The 17,494-nt window shown below is 29.6% G+C and overlaps 1 protein-coding gene across 4 annotated transcripts in view; it reads right to left on the reverse strand.

Moving 5' to 3' along the window:
- Positions 1-17,494, reverse strand: part of LOC136990117 (glutamate-gated chloride channel-like) — a 106,444-nt gene that overhangs the window by 55,231 nt on the left and 33,719 nt on the right. The window contains exon 1 of one of the 4 annotated variants that reach the window (XM_067288480.1): positions 15,270-15,458. The exons of the other annotated variants lie outside the window; for them this stretch is intronic. The gene's annotated coding sequence lies outside the window, so the exon portion shown is untranslated. Of the gene's footprint in view, positions 1-15,269; positions 15,459-17,494 lie in introns of those variants that run through there. 4 annotated transcript variants of the gene reach the window in all.

Genomic DNA, 17,494 nt, shown 5'->3' on the forward strand with positions numbered 1-17,494 from the left:
GATGGTACACGTTAACCTTAAAATGTCTGCGAATGCTTACGAGAGCCACTCATTAATAATTTGACACTAATTCCGTATGATTTTGTTCAAGTCCAAACTGTCACGTATTTCGTCAGGTAGGCATGCAAAGGTGTCATCCGTCTCCACCTTTCCACTCGTAATTTCGTGATGTCGCTATGGCAACGTTTCAATGTGTCCGAGATGAGATGCGCAGAATAGAAAACAAGAGAGCTCCTTAGTCTACAATAGATAACCCGAAAAGGGAGATGCGTTTCTTGAATGTCAGAACCTAACACTTCAAATGACATCTTTCGACTAACCCACTCGAAACTCGAAACTTTTACCAACTTTCCTATCTCCGTTTTTCTCCCCCCACTCGATTCTATTTAAGTTATTAACGTAAATCTATTGACTTATTAACTACGTTTAGATTACTTAGTTTATACAATGCTCCAGTGTGGTTCTAATGGACTGTAATGTTGTAGATAGTATATATTATCTATACTCCAGTGTGGAGAATGTTCACTTTATCTCCTAAGTAGGTCGCAATTGAAAGAGGTGGGAAGTAATCATGTGGCTTTTATCGACGATTGCACAACACTCCCGCACCTAGAAATCTGCTCTTTTTCCCATTTTTTTCTTCTTCTTTCATGCAAATCTCTTTCGCGATGTTGGCATGGAGAGGATCGAGGAGGGTAAAACAAAAATTAGGAATTTTAAAATATATGCTCTCCACCTCAAATTAGTAGTGTCTTGCTCCTGTACATCATACTTTTCCTGATAACAACAGAGTCATGCCGGTCATCTATTTAAATCCATTAAGGAGAAAATTTTTGAATTGAAATCAAGTGATTTCCGGTCTAGCTCGTATGTTTTTATATAGTTAATCGAAGTTTTCTATCTCTAACCTTGGTTTTGACATACATCTGTCTAACACTATCTCGAGATTAAAGAAGGGAGAACAGACAAACAGTGGAAATTTATAGGTCTACAATTTTTTAAAATTGCAGCCCAATTATATTTTTGTTATTTGAATTTTGTTATTGATACGTAACGTTTTAATATTTTAATCCGATTTAAATATTTTAACAATGGAACTTCGGTTTGCAAGCAATTCTGTAAGGTTATGACGTTGAAAGAATTGGAATGTCGTACCAATTAACCACGAAAAAAAAGACACAGAAATGGAGAAAGTATACAAAAATGCATCATTGACCAACTGTAGAAAATGTTGCAAAAGAAATGATCGTTGTGAAACAATATTGGAAATCACTTAAACTACTGTGTTGACTGGAAGTTGTAACAGCTGGCCACTGGGAAATTGATGTGACAACTGCTTGCAGGCCTCGGGAAGAGAAAAGTTGGAGACAAGACCCGATGCTGCTTACTGCTTGAAATTCAATCAATGTTATGTTTCGCCTTTTATCTTGTAGAGGCCGATCTATGTTCTTAACCGGCAGCTTCGTATTTAATTAACTAACTGAGATGTTGGCAACGAGGGAAGAATAACATTTGGCAATATTTACATAACCGACGAATGTATACATCTCTTTACTGGCGAGTTCTTGGTTAAATCAACATTTAGTCGATTTAGTATACATAATACATAATTTGGAAGCAACTGTTATAAATTAAAGTGCGGATGAATTACTGGAATAGAAGGCGAATTTCGGAGGCGGTATTGTTTGTGGGTTTACTCAATGAGAATTATACACGATATAATGCAAACCTTTATGTCTCGGTTGAGAAATTATCAAAGTACAACGTTGGGCTTAACTGTCATTTGATATCTTCGTGTCATTTCTTTTTTTTTCCATATAAATCTCTCCCCCGATTGTATCGATATTGTAAAATCACACTAACGATCGATGATCTCGGTTTGGTTATTCCAAAATTTACACCACAACTAACGTATCAACGAATTTAAAGTAGCCATTTACTGATACTGACGTTAAAAATGCGAAAAAACTTCGCATAGATCTTAAACAATAACGTCAGAGATTGAAATTATACTTAAGATTTATTTACATATAAAGTAATGATAGGAAGTAAGGATGGAAGAATAATATTTAAAGAATTACCCGCAAATAGAGGAAATAATTTGGCAGAGTAAAGAGAAGATGGCGCCAAGCGAAAACTGATTGACTCAATTACAAGCTGCGAGTTGACGATGATAGATGGACAGCGCCCTAAAGGCTTTCCATCCAACGACTTAATGAAGAAGGGTCGCCATCTCTACACTTTTAGATAATGTCGCGGATTTCATCACCGGGACAATCAGTGCTTATCGAGTGAGGGGATTTTTGTCTTCTTTCACCTTCATTACTTTGCCTTTCGATGATTTAATTTAATAGATCCGAAACAAACGTCCAGACTTATAAAGTAATTAATTGAGTGTTAAAACACGTCGTGGATATCAAGATGACAACTGTGCTGAAAAAAATTATATGCGGTTTAATTGTTTTCTTCTAGTTTTTTTGCATCCACCATCTATGGACATGCTTAGTGGCGTGTTATATCATCGTGAGGCCCAGGCAATTTAAATTAAGAGGCCCCATATACAGTGTTGTCTTCAGACGTTTTTCTTCCGGGGAATTTTTTTTGGTAAATATTTTCTTATAAAAGATTGGTTTTGGGCCCTTTTTTTGGTAGGACCTCGGGCAATTGCTCTTTTTGTCCATAGGATAATGCGCCACTGGAGAAGTTTTATGTATATAGAAATATATTAAGTTCATGGTGTAACGAAATTAAATGATAGATGAATTACTCACTTTCAAGGTTTCATATCTGTAAACAAACTCTATTTTCATTTACTTTGACGCAATCATAATTTTATTAATGGAATTTTTTACTTTATAATATACGTAAAAGCGACATAGTATTGCATTGCAAAATTATAGCGATTATTTTAAAAAATTTATGAAGTTTAAGTAAGCTTTAAATCACTTCCTTGAGCAAAATGATTCTCTTGTTCAGATTAAACACTTACTTCTTTGTAGTATCATAATTTATCCCCTAAAAGTTTTTTTTAAATTATGGCAAATTTTGATTAAGGAGCAATTCCGCGTGTTTGGATGAGAATATTTCAAAGCATCCTATGCCCAGAGATATCGCAGACCCTTAGGGAGGTCTGCAGAATGATTCCAGCTGCTTTCACAGCATGTTCTTTGTCACTTATCCAGATCTCTGACAAAACTGTTATTTAAACTAAGCATCTGTCTTCGTTAAAATACTCTTCACTTTCTGCAAATGACGATCACAACTGTTATTATTCATTCCATTAACAATAACATTCTCCGATTAATCATTCAGGTAATTTCTGCCGATTTGTAACTTTCAAAACAGTCTTTCGGACATTATTCTTCACGAAAACAGAACTAATTTATATCATAAAGCGGTTCTCTAGTTTTTATGATTTATAAAGGTTTGCGATATTCTTTATTAATTGTCAGGGAAAACTCTATGAAATATTAGTGTCACGTTAGTCATTAATATTTCTTTCCAATTTGCGATCCTTTGGGTAAATATTGATGCGCTTATTATAATTTTAAGGAAGCGTATAGAATATATATATATGAGCATAATAATTATGGAAATTAGACGAATCAAATCGCATTAATTGTGTTTGCTGTTTATGCTGCTGAGAATGCTTCTGCCAAAGTTTTTGTACAATAATATCATATAATTTAGATGCTTTATATGATCTGTAGGAACTGTTTGCAGTGGAAAGAATTACATACTCAACTGAATAAACAGCAAACAGAATTATTGCGGTTCGACTTTGCCATAATTGTGCAGAAGAGCAGTAGAGAGTGCTCCTAGGAAAGTTTTGCTTAACACAAAAACATTTAGCAAGCTTACTTTATTTAGTAGAATTGTAATCAACATCTAAGATACCAGAAAGCGTTTAAGAAGCCAAAAAATCGAAACAAAACAGGTGACTAAAACGTATCCAAAACTGCATACAAACGTGACGATTTCCTTAAAAGTAATCGCCCGAAAAATCAACTTCAAACAGATACTTTAAATTTAAATCGATATGAATAATTCATAATGAAGACTCTCTAAAAGATAAATAATGAGAAAATTCCATAATAAATACCTTCAAACAATTATAAATAACTTTTAATGTAGTCGATATCGCTTGTTATAAATACCTTGTCCGAGGTAAGAGTAATAAGTTTCTGGTATAATTTTAATCTCCGTCGGATACATGCTATCGAGCAAAGCAGGAGGAGAAGAAAAAAAAAGAAAAAGAAATCCTCAAAGCAATTGGTAAACTAGATTCCGATAGTGAGTACTTTAACGTATCCAGCGTGCATCCGCCATTAGTCTCCCGCAGCGCACTCTGTCGGCGAAAATCTACATTTTGTATGTGTGCCGCTCATATTCATTAATTCCAGTCAGAGGTAGGTAGTAGTGTGGCAGCCATTAACCCTATGCTCGCCGGTTTAATGAGTAATGTCGGCTATAGATGCGAGTCGTCAGCTGTGCCACTCACCAATGGCTGATTTTAATGGGGAGGATATCATTCATTAGACCCCCTTCGAGACAGACATTGAAAGCTTTTTATGCACAGATATATTTTTTCGTACCGATAGCTAATGGAAATCTGCACTTATTAAGAGAAATTTTTAGAGCTTCTACTTATTAAATGCGGTTTTTGGCGAATTTCGAACTTATCTCTCTCTTTTATTTTTGATAATAAGCGGCTCCAAGGAAAAACTTTGTTTATTTTTAAATTGGTTTTTGAAATAATCGTATTTTTTTTAATGACTAATAAATTGTGATGTGTATATATATATATATATATATATACCTTCCTAGGAAGGTTAGCAAATGTAGAAAGATATTAAGACCTTTAATAATAATGGATCTGACAGTCCACATAAAAGAAAATGAAGATAATATAAAGGAAAATTGATACATTTTGAAAAATTCATATAAAGTATAGAAAAAAACACTGAATAAAATTCGAGAAGGTCTCTCACTTATCTAGTGTTGATCTTTCAAAAATGAGAAATTTTTAACATCTTATTGTATTGTCGAAATCTCATTTCATGTTAATAATTTTCAAAGCTCATCAATTCTTTTCTGTTAATCCCACTTTAAATCGTCGTGTATCAATTTTAAGAAGAGAAGGAAGATGCAACGAAAGAGATTGCTTATAGCAACTTACCGAAAGAAAACGAAATTCGTATAAGAATTTATATAATAATATTAAAATAAATTTATTTTTTAGATAAAAAAAATTAATTATTCTATAAGTTTCTACGTAACAAAACACGAGTATAATAATATTTTTACATTATTATACACAATTCCTTTCGATATAAGTTATATAAGACTGGATTTATTATGTTTCTGTACTGATGCCTTGTTATTATAAAGAATAAAGCTAAAAAATAATAATCAAAAGCCAGTTATTAATTCCAGTTTATCCTCTGTCTTCCAGTTTTCACAATAGCAGCATTGTATAAGTGGAAAAAAAAATAACTAAACTGGTTCTTTTAATGTCAGATTACTTATTTTGGTATTAGGAAACGAAGAAATGTTCTTTTTACCATATAAATACAGGAGTGTGCAGAAGTAGATATGGAAAAAACATAGAAGGAAAAAAGATATATATATATATATATATATTTATTCATAAATTTAATCACAAATAAGGCATACGAAATAATAATAATGAACATTAAACATGTGTTTCTCAGATTCACAACTGTATACCTACTTCTTCATCCCCTGTATAAGATATTAGAGAAAATTTTCGGAGTCAAAATACCTTTTAAAAAAACGATTTATAATATAAATACAGTAGAGCGTCGATAAGTGGAATGGCCGGAAAGTGAAACGATTTTCAGTCGGACTGTGTCGTGCTGAATCGAATGTTTTTGATACTAAATTTACTTCTAAAGTATAATTTTCATGTTTTTTATATTCTTTAATATATTTATTTTGTTTGTACAAAATGCAGAAATAATTTTTAACGATACGATAGCCTCTATGATTATTATAAAAATTTTCGTTAGGCTTAAAATCGACGAAAATTCAACAGGAAGCGACACGCAACGGAGAAAAATTTGAACATCGGACAGGTTAATGTATTTTTTCGTACAAAGTCGGAAACTGGAACAAATCATTAACTGGAAGGACCCCAGTCCCCAATTGGTTCCACTTTTCGACGCTCTACTGCATAAGCCAAAATTTTCACGTCAATTAAATACATTTTAATATTTACTGAATTTATTAGACGTGTTTAATTTTATAATATTTATCCTTAACAGCCAGATAAAGTAATGTGGTTTGATGTAATGTTGTAAACCAAAAAAAAAAAAAAAAAATTATTTTGACATTTAAATAATTTCGTACGAAATAACTGGTCCTCTTTTCGCTTAAAATTTATAAATATTTAATTATTTATTATTTAAAAGTTAAAAAAAAATCTGTAAATTGTTTATAACTTGATTGATTTTTCTCCTGTTATCATTATCTGTAGTCACGTGGTGAAAGATAATTTTGCTTTCTCTTTCTCTCTGGATAGAACGATTTAATCAGTGTCAGAGAGCAACAAATCCTGTGCTTCATCATTTATCATAACAGAGATTTTTGTCTGAAAACCTATCGATTGTCAACTAAGAGGATATTAAACTTGCAAAGAACATCCAAAATTAATAAATATTTGCTACGTAAAAAATTCTGATATAAATTTAATTTCTTTTTTTTTTATATTCCAATTTTAATATTTTGCTTTATCGATTTACTTTATATTATTTCTGTAGATTTACAGAATATATTTATAGAGGTTTTAAAGTAACTTCGAAATGACAAACAAAAGAAAAATATTATATTAATTAATGTAATTTTTATGGAATAATTTTAAATTTAAAATTCGATAAATTTCAGCCGAATTTTAATGCCTAAAAATAAACAACACAATCATAATTATTTCCAAAGGAGATAAACAAATAAGTACAAATTATAGCAAAAAGTATAAGGAATTATAATTTGCTTAACGGGATTTTGATTAAGTTGCGAACTAAAATTAATTCACAGGTTGACCGAACAATGATTATGCTTAATTTTGACAAAATTAAATGATTTAGAAACGATTTAACTAATATATAGCATAAAAGTCTCAGATAATGGTAGTGATCTAGTAATGATTGCGACTAATATCACTGGGCACCACTCATTCTGGTGAAAGGACTGGTAATTAAAGTGAAGTCAGGATATAATCAAATTCCTGCATAGACTTATAATCAGAAAATATAAAACTATAACACGAAATCTGTAATTTGTAAAGAATTTTTCTTTTTTTTTTTTAATTTAGACGATTCTTAAATAATCTAACTTCGTGTTTAAATTTAAAATGCCAGCTTAAAATGCTTCATTGTTTATGTTAATAAGTGTTAACTCGAGTTTAAAATCTCGAACTTCATTAATTAATATCATATAATCCTTAGATTTAATAATATTAGTCGAAACTTTAGTCTATAACTTTAATATTATTCCTCAATTCAAACAATACTAGAATTTGATTAAAAGTCTGTTGTTAATTTAATGTTTTAATTTCTACAAGAAAAAAAAAATGTTTAAATTTTGTAAAGTACAGATAATTATTAAGCAATTTACTACAGATTATTGGAAAAAAATAATAATAATTATATTTTAATATACAAACTAAAATAAGAGAAATTTCTAACTTAATTATTTGTAGTAAAAATTAGAAAATAATAACAATAGTAATTGAAGTTAGTGTATAATCATAAAGAGAGATCACGTCATAATACTAGTAACTTTATCGAGGTGGGTTCCACGTAACAGAAAATAAATGGAGAAAACTCTTAAATATAGAACATATAATGCAGTTAAAACTATCTATTTGATGAATCGAAGCAATCTTAAAACAAAACCATCTCCTTGATAAACAACCGGTAATTTTGTTCAACGTGTCTCGTCCATTTCGCTAACAATTCCCTATTCTGTTTGACATTTAAAGTGTCGTACTGGGACATTTTCGATTTCTAGCGATTAATGAATTGCGATTCTTTGGAATTTCCATTAAATTTCCTTGTCACTATAACACACTAGGAATTAATAGTTTCTACCTTTAAATCCCCTAATTAATTCTATAATTAATTAATTTAATCCCTCTTAAATAAAACAAATCTTGTCTCTTCGTGTATTAATAAATATTCAACTTCATTATAATCGTTCTTAAAATTCTTACTCCATCGATTCGAAGAGCTCTTTCCTCAACCAATAATTCTTTTAAAAAATAAAAATATAATTCGTATTAGTATTAAAACACTCGTAAATACTAATTAATGTTTGTTTTAAATCGTTGTATAGAAAAAAAAAATCACGTGGCTTCCTGTCCAGACCGGAAGTTCGTACATAATTAACCCCAATCTTTCCGTATCCGGTCTGGATTTTCATCCATTTAACTCCGTTCTCCAGATTAAAGAAGGATCGTACGGACAGCCGAACAGACTGACGAAGTGTAGGTCTGCGATCCGAAAATTGAAGCCCGATAATTTAAGGTTATTTTGCAAAAATTATTAGATTTATTATTATGTAATTTTTATTTAATATATTTAAATAATGTCTGGAAGAAGTTGGAGTGTCCTGTTTTAAATATACGAAAAAGGAGCAAAAATAAAACCCTTTTAAGTAGCTTTTATCATTCAAAATTTATGTAAGAGTAAAGCAACAAATTCGTATTAAATAGAGAAAGTTTAGGAATCACGATTGCTAAGAACGTGATTCGTCTAATGACACCTGATGCATCGTGATTAATGTATCGAGATAGACTCTTTCATTGATTTGTTAATTACCTAACTTATATACTTTTTATTAGCCTACAGACTTTTCCAATTTCCAACATATACTCTATATATTTAACTATGCAATTTAAACATTAAATTCCTCTACATAAACTTGTCTACTCGTGGGTTATATTTAATTCAATCATTTGCATTCTTAATAAACACTTTAACCGGAGTAATTTCCTCATTTTAAACAGTTAAGTAAAGGATATAGTTTTTATCTTTCAATTTAGAGAATATATATATATATTAAATCGTATAGAAATTTTTTAAATAATATTTTAATTTATAATACTAAACAATGGATAAACTCGAAAATTAAGGTTGCTACAGCATCTTTAGTTACTGAAAGAACAATAGAAAATGTCATGTAAAATTTAAACGTAAAATTAAGTAGAAAATAAGTCTATAAACGTTTCTGTACAGTTCTGTTTCCCAAAGTGTGGTACGCGTGTACCTCGTGGGGAAACACAGGATCGTAGCAATTTTGGCTATGTACAGTACAGTATGTAGAGTACAAGAAAGAAAAATACTGTAGTAACGAAATGTATATATTTCGTATGAATTCTTCTACTCGAGTTGTGATTAAGTGCTGCAATTTGGGTAGTTTTCAAAAGCTGTTTTGACGAAAGATGCTCGGTACTTATGAAAATTTAAGGGCTACACGGATGTTAAAACTTTAGGAACCACTGCTCTAGAGTACTGTAAGAAAAAAAAAATCATCAAAAACGAAAAAATACGGTAGGCTTACATTAAATTTATCATCTTATCGCTATTCGGGGCAAGATGAAGAATAGTTTTTCCCAGAATTTCGTGTTGAAATGACAAATAAATTTACTGAATTTGTTGTAAATTGAGAGAAATTCTCTTCTACCTATTCCATGCAGATTACAGTAATTAACTTACACGTTAATTATATTAATCATATTTAGGTTATTTATCTCCGAATTAATTTAATGTTAATTTATATTTATTTAATTGGAAAAATTGTATAATCTGAATATATTTACGTAGCCGAAATTTAAATCAACAACCAAGTAATTTTTAAAACGTTATATTATATAGAATTAGGCATAGTTATTGTCTAACTTTCTTCGTCATCATATTCTATGCGTATCTAACTTAAAATATTGATTGACGTTACTATAAAAACTAAATATATCGAAAAAATATAGTAATATTTTCTGTAGCCGGAACAGTGAATGTAAAATAGCCATAAAAATCGGTTTACGAATAAAAGTTGAGATATTGTTTACGTTATGATTTCTTATTTCTTTTAGTAAAAAAAAAGAGGAAGTGTAGCTTTTAATAACTATAAAAGATTTTAGAAAACTTTCTAAATAAAAATTTCACGTATATAAAAATGTCGTCAACACCAAATTCAAAAATACCAAAACTTAAAGTTGACCTTTCACTTTCTTCTAAATTTAACATCATTATGACAATGGTGAGTTAATACCACCATCAAAAAATCTTTGTAGTTTACTGCCTTATAGTTAAATAATGCCTGTACACATTGCAATTGCTTTATATATATATATAAACATTACTCCACATTATAATTTCCAAATCTCTAATGGTAAGTATCTGTTGCTAAGATAGTACGTTCCTTAGAATATATTTAACTGTTGTCGTATATCTATTGCACCGTGTTACAATGCTCTTCATCTGACAACTACTTATTATCCGAGCTCTCAATTATCGCAACAATATCATCCTCGCATAACGCTTTACTCGCATCTTCTCATTATACCATACACCAAATGTGTATTATGAATGCCTATTATATAACTGTTAAAATTTCTCGACAGTTTTATAGTATCGAAATATTTGATGGACATAAATCATAGCTTAGTTTATTAAATATATATACGTAGTGTGCAAATCTAGTGCTTGACTTTCATCGATTATTCGCAACTCAAGCAAGAAAAAAATATATAGTAGAATGGAGTAAAGTTCAATAAGAGGAAACCAAATACACAGCGACGAATTCAGAGTGTCGCAAGAATTCAAATAACCTGCAGACTTAATCAAATATTTTAATAAAGTGACATCACAGAGTAAGGTTATCTTTGATGTAAACCATTCTTTTCAACCTTATCTTCACAGAGAAGACCGCCCGAAGCAATATTTCATCAAGTAATTTTGACAGTTGAAAGAGTTCGTAAATGGAAAGATAACCAATTAAATCTTTAGATATTGTACCAAGTAAAGTATCTTTAAATATATTGCAGATATGCAAATTTAATTATTTTCATTATGACGTTATTTATAAATTATTTTTATTATAATGAGACATTCCGTTTATTTATTTCTTTTTTACACCATACTCGTGTGTGACGAATTCTTAGCATTACCACAAACCAATCTTGGACTAATTTTAAGATGTTTTTAACTGTTTATTATTGTAAAAGAATACGTATTTTTTTAAAAATAGTTTCAAACTATCTTAGAATATGAATACTTAACATCTTCGGATCAGAAAAATCAATTTAAAATGCAAAAGGAAGAATAATTTTACATGTTTTATTACTTTTTAGCGTGCAAACTTTTGTTTTTTTTTATTCAAATCAGTAAATTTATTAAAGTTAGCAATTTTGATTTTTTATTTATTTATTAAATTGTTTATATGACCTACTAAAATCTCAACAAGCCTAAAACTTGGACTTCAAATAAATAAAATGTATAGTTTATTCTTGACCTGTTTTACGATTTGTGTTCCGAAACGATAAATTTTTAAAAAATTTCAGGCAATAATTTATCAGAAAGGAGCGTTTAAGAGACGATATATAACACAATTTAAAAGGAAAGTAATCTCTTTGACTTCCTTCTACCTATTAAGACACAGTGAACCAAACCAGACAGACAATTTCCCTATGGTATTGCCTAAGACCTTCTATATCCGGTAGTAAGTTAGCTTGTGGACAACTGGCAACAAAGAGGCATGTCCAGACAACTCCCAAGGGTGCCATTTCGCGCTAGGCCCATAAGTCAGACCTTATAGGTGAAAATGACTGTCTTCGTTTTTCTTCCTTGCATAAAACCAGGAAGAATTCATTAAAGAATAAAAAAACAACAACAACAAGGATACTAAATTACACAATTAACCATAACACGGTTATGTAAATTTAATTTATTTCAGACATTAATGCCAAGCTGATGACGTCATTTAGTCAAATTATCATCTGATGAACGTTCGAGATAATTATAATTTGCAAATTACTTAATTTACTTGTAATTAGATAATATATATATATATATATATAGCTCGATTAGAAGCCTATAGGCTAATTATAATAAAGTGAATAAATTCTTGAAAAAATAAGTTTAAAATGTCTCGTTTCACATAAAGATTTTAAGAAATACAAATACACATTTTTAATAATGATATAATTATTAATTTCTCCCCCCTCCCTCTTGAAATTTTCAAATTTCGTAATTAAACTCATTAATGTAGCATAGTTTTGAATGCACAAATATAAAAAAAACTTTAAATTTTTATTGAGTAGGAAGCCTTAGGTTAGAACAGGTGTTCGAAATGGTTTCATTCTCTTCCTCCCTTTCACTAAGCAAGCCCGCATCAGAGCCATAGAGTATTGAAATGCGGATCGAGTAACAATAATCTAGAAGAGACAAATTTAAAGAATCTAGGTCAACTAGTAGAATCCAGATTGAATTCGGTCGGGATAAACGAAATTTGCACTTGTGCAGAAGAGAATGTAACTTGTGAGAAATGAATTTTGACATTGTTATCGAACTGTCTCGCTATAGGCTATAGATTCGCTAAAATATCTATATACACTTCGATGGAAAGAAAGGGAATGTCGTATCAAATCTATGGAAAAACTGTATTATAATCTCCAACTTATATACATTACAGTATATAAATAAAACAATTCAAAAGCTATAGTTCTTACAAATTCATATAAAATTAAGATCATAGTTAAGAAAAATTAAATGATTTTTACAATATTTAAAAAACACAATATATTTACACTCGTAAAAATTAGATTTAATTATTACTTAAATAAGTGAAAGATTGTTTAACAATGACACTAATTGTCTGAATAGCAATAATTCAATTGTATATTGTATTTGAAAAATACACTATTTACTCGGGAGTATATCAAAGCCTAAATAAAGTGTACACAATTTTAATTAAATACAAATTCAATACACCACGTAACTAACTTTAAAAATTAATAAATTTTTCCTCGCAATGGTTGCAAATTGATTATATACCATTGGATGAAAATTACAAAGCATTTTTTATGTAAAATATTTTTAAAACTGGAATGTAAAACTCGTAAAATAAATTAATTACATATTCTATTCAGAAAAATAAATTTTCTACATTATTTTAAACATTTTCTGCGCTTATTTTTTATAGATAAATTTCCAAAATTAATAAAAATCCTTTGAATTTTTCATTGATAAAATGCAATTCCTTTTGACTTATTTTTCCTAGTTTTAAAGTTTGTATTGAATTTATCATTTTGAAATGATAAAATGGATGTATCATTTGTGAAAAATATTTTAAAGTAGACTCTATAAAGAAGGATCCATTAAGTAAAATATGTTTTATCCACACTGCAAAGTCACGGGGTCAAATGTGGATGGATCTCCATTCAGGTTTGATGAATGAAAATTGTTCTGGCAGATTTTATTCGGGATAACTCCCAATAGAAAGAAAAAAAAATACAAGCCTAAATATCTTTAGGTTTTCATCCTTTACGCCGTATTAATATGATGTTTAGTACTTCTATTCGAAATACCGTACATAAAATACTAATGCAGAATATATGTAGGTATACCGCTAAATCCGTAGCACTACATATATTCTACATTAGATAAACGTTAAAGACTTAAAGTACATATATTCCTCATTAATATATTACTGTTGTAATAATTTTAAAATTACTATCTAGAACAATTGTTTCAATAGGCAGTAGCCTACATAAATTGATATACTTAAACATAGGATAATTAAATGTTTTCTTTAAGTAATCAAGTAGAAAAATCATACAAGTTCTCGATTTAACGCATACAAGATCTCTAGTTTTTGTTATAACGCATTTTGTATCGAAAATATATATATATATATGGCAGGCATCGTTCGATTTTTCTCCCCTTCGCCAGTCACGTACTTATCATAGAATTCTGATTACACTACTGGGTCTTTGCTAGTCCAGGTTTCAATTCAGTAATTTTGGTTCCCGAAAGTCTCGAAATGTTTATCTAACTCGGACAGTAACTTTATAGATTGTAGAATGTAGTTTCAACAGTTAAGTTTCACTAGGGGGAAAGAAACGGCCGTACTTCCCATAACATTGTATTTTACGATCCAAAAGAAGAGTCTACTACATTCCTATGAGGTTTTGTCTAAAAACAAAACTAACCGAAATTCTCTTGTTATTGGTACTTTTATTTAATCCAATTCTTCCTATTCAATTACTATATTTTAAATTTTAAACTTGCGGTTTAATAGATTCTAAAGTCGAGATTGGGGTAGATGCATTGTAAAAAATGTAAAACAAGACACGTAACTATAAAAATAATATATATATATTTTTACTTAAACTATTTAGTATATTGTATACAATCAGTCGAAGTTATATTTTAAGTCAAATTATTGTTTAGTAAATAATATCAGCTTTTGATAATGAAATCTTCCATGAAAAAATATCAATTAAATTATTAAATTACACGCTTGTTTACAAGACAAAAAAACTACTTAAGTGAAAGATAATTGAACTAAAATACATATAATATACATCTAAATATATATATATATTATAATACAATATAGGCTCTATACTGTAAGTTTAAGCCTAAAATAAACACGAAAACTATATATAATACAATGAATTAAAACTCCAGGAAGACAATTATAATTAAAATTTACAAGCTGAGAAAAAACACCGAATTAGAGTAAAAGTGTTTTCACAATTCGTTTCCTTTCACTTTTCCAAATTGGATGATGTAGTCTGAAAAGGGTTACCACGTTTATTTTGAGGCTGGATGAATACTGAATCTGATGAAGCTTCAAAATAAAGATTCGTAGCCCTCCTCCTCACTACTTTATTCAATCTCGAGGCACGAAAGGGGAAGAATTACGAAGACACTTCCCTCTAATTTAGTGTTTTCTTCTAAACTTGTAAGTTTTAATTATACTGTATATATAAAATGCATCGAGTAAAATAGCATAATTTTGAATAATTCTAATCTGTATCAGGAATGCGAAATAACGTAATAATATAGCATATACTTAAGTACACTCGCAAGTAGATTTACTCTATATTATAACATATTAACAGAGTTTAAACGTTAAAATTTAAAATGAAATTTAGTAGAATCATAGTGAGAATTCAATTATTTTCAAGAAGTAAGAATTATTAAGGCTAAAAGATGTTCAAGGTTATCAAATAAGTGGCCTACCTCGTGGATGAATGAGACCAGCAACTATGCTATCCGGACTATGAGCTGAGTGTGCTGAACTACTCTAATAAACACACAAAGGATGAAGGGTAATTGGTTATGTTATCATTACAGTTAGAGAGTTTCATTATAGTTGTCAGAAAGACATTAGACAAATTTACACATACAACAGCGCATTAGTTCTGATTTAATTCTCAAAAACTCCATAATAAAACGATTAATAATATTTTAAACAAAATTTGAAAATTATTTATTCTTAGATTATATATATTTTAAATAATCGAAAATAAAATTTTTAATTATTTACCAGCATAGATTATTAATTTATTTTACATCCTCTCTTAAATGGGATATCCTAATTATTCTTTTGAACTGATAATAAACACGATTGGATAAACGGCATCACGTGCTTGTTGTGATGTAATAAGAGACGAGTAAAAAAGAAGAACGAAACAATAGTTGATTGTATCATCAATCAACTATTTTTTCGCTTTATTTATTATTTATTTGTTTATTTATTTATTTTTTTTTTTTGCTCTCGGTTGTTTTTTTTTTTCTGTATGTACTAAAAGATGCGGGGAAGCCTACTTGTTTGTAAAAGTTAAATGAAAGCAAAGCAGATTTTTGTTAAATTTACTGTAAAAGTGGATATTGTTTGGTAAAAGTTTATTATTGTGTAGTTTATTAGGTTAATGATTTTTCAACGTTTAAATTTAAAAAGAAAAAAAAAATTCTTTAGAAGAGTTTTCGACTAGAAATGAATTGAAAAATAAAGTTTTAAATTAAAAAAATTTCATTTTCAAATTAAAATATCTTTACCGGATTATCGATTTTTTTTTCTCTTAATTAAATAAAAACGAATGAGTAAAATAATAAGAAACGAATTCTGTTTTGTTAAGGCGGATACAAAGGAATCGTTGATTACCGTTTACCTTATGCTAATAACTAACTTATTACAGCCTTTGTTTTTTTCATAACATCTGATTTCTTCGCTAAACGAGGTAAACAAAGCTCGGAATGCCCTCGTTAACACAACTGTCTTCTCTCATTCAATTATAATAAATAACTTCTACAATTTTAACAATTACTCGATTCCTTAATTACATTTTACATTTTATACAAGATTTATTGGGGATAAAAGTTAAAAAATATTGAATATTATCAATAGAGATCAGTTTTCAAAGTATTTTATTATTATTATTATTTTTTTTTTTTTATTCAATTTTTCTGTTCCTTCCCAATTATCCTTCGTATCAATTGAAGAGAATTTTTCAGACGTACTCCTTTCTATTTACTTCCAGTAAACTCGGTGCCATTTCAAATAAAGATTCGACCTAAATATCTTCCGATTTAAACAAGTGTATCAGATACTCCCTTCGCTTCATTTCGGCTCGACTCGATTCACACCAAATTCCAAATATTTGTGTCATACCTCCAACGAATCAGTACGGAGGTATCCTTCTAGGTCACCCTGTTTTTCCATACGCCATTGTAAAAAAGGGAAAGAAAAGTTTCGACTAGTTCTTTTACAATCATTCGAAGGCATCCAGACTTCATTCCAAAAACCAACTGATCCGTTATTTCAAGAAACAATAATATATTTGCTTTGTTCAAAAAGCAAAATTGATTTGTTCCGACAAAGTCGCAATACATTCTTGTTTACTCGTACCAAAAATAAAAAATAAAATATTCTTTTACGTGGAGAATTTTTTCAATGTTTCAAAGTAGAACTATCATATTCCAATTTTTTACAATCCTTTCTAGAAAATTTCCATTCATAGTGCCAAACAACTAGTATCAAGAATCTCACTTAAGTCTGCAACTGACGGCTTGATAATGGATGACCGGAGGAACAGCCAAGAATTAAGTGCATACATAACTGAATATGTATGTAAATCCGGCTAACTCTACTCGCATTCTTTGTTTTTTTTCTTTTATTTTCGATAATCTTTCAAATTACTTTTAAATACGGATGATTGTTAAGGGGGGCAAAAGATCACTATTATTTTTGGCGCATGCTCTTTGACGTTTAACTCTGGCATTGTAAAATAGTCATAAAGTAGACGTAATGTCAGAGGAGACGATAAACTGACGTCAGAACCCGTAAAGGCTGCAAAGTTTATGACTTCGCTTATTGTTCTGGTAAAAGTAGCACCTCTCGAATGCCAACTTGCCATTGAAACGTATAGAAGATCTGGCTTGGTAATATTAATATAAAGGAGTGG

The sequence above is a fragment of the Centruroides vittatus genome, unplaced genomic scaffold (genome assembly GCF_030686945.1).
Source record: "Centruroides vittatus isolate TY-2023 unplaced genomic scaffold, ASM3068694v2 scaffold_861, whole genome shotgun sequence".
Classification (NCBI taxonomy): Eukaryota; Metazoa; Arthropoda; class Arachnida; order Scorpiones; family Buthidae; genus Centruroides; species Centruroides vittatus.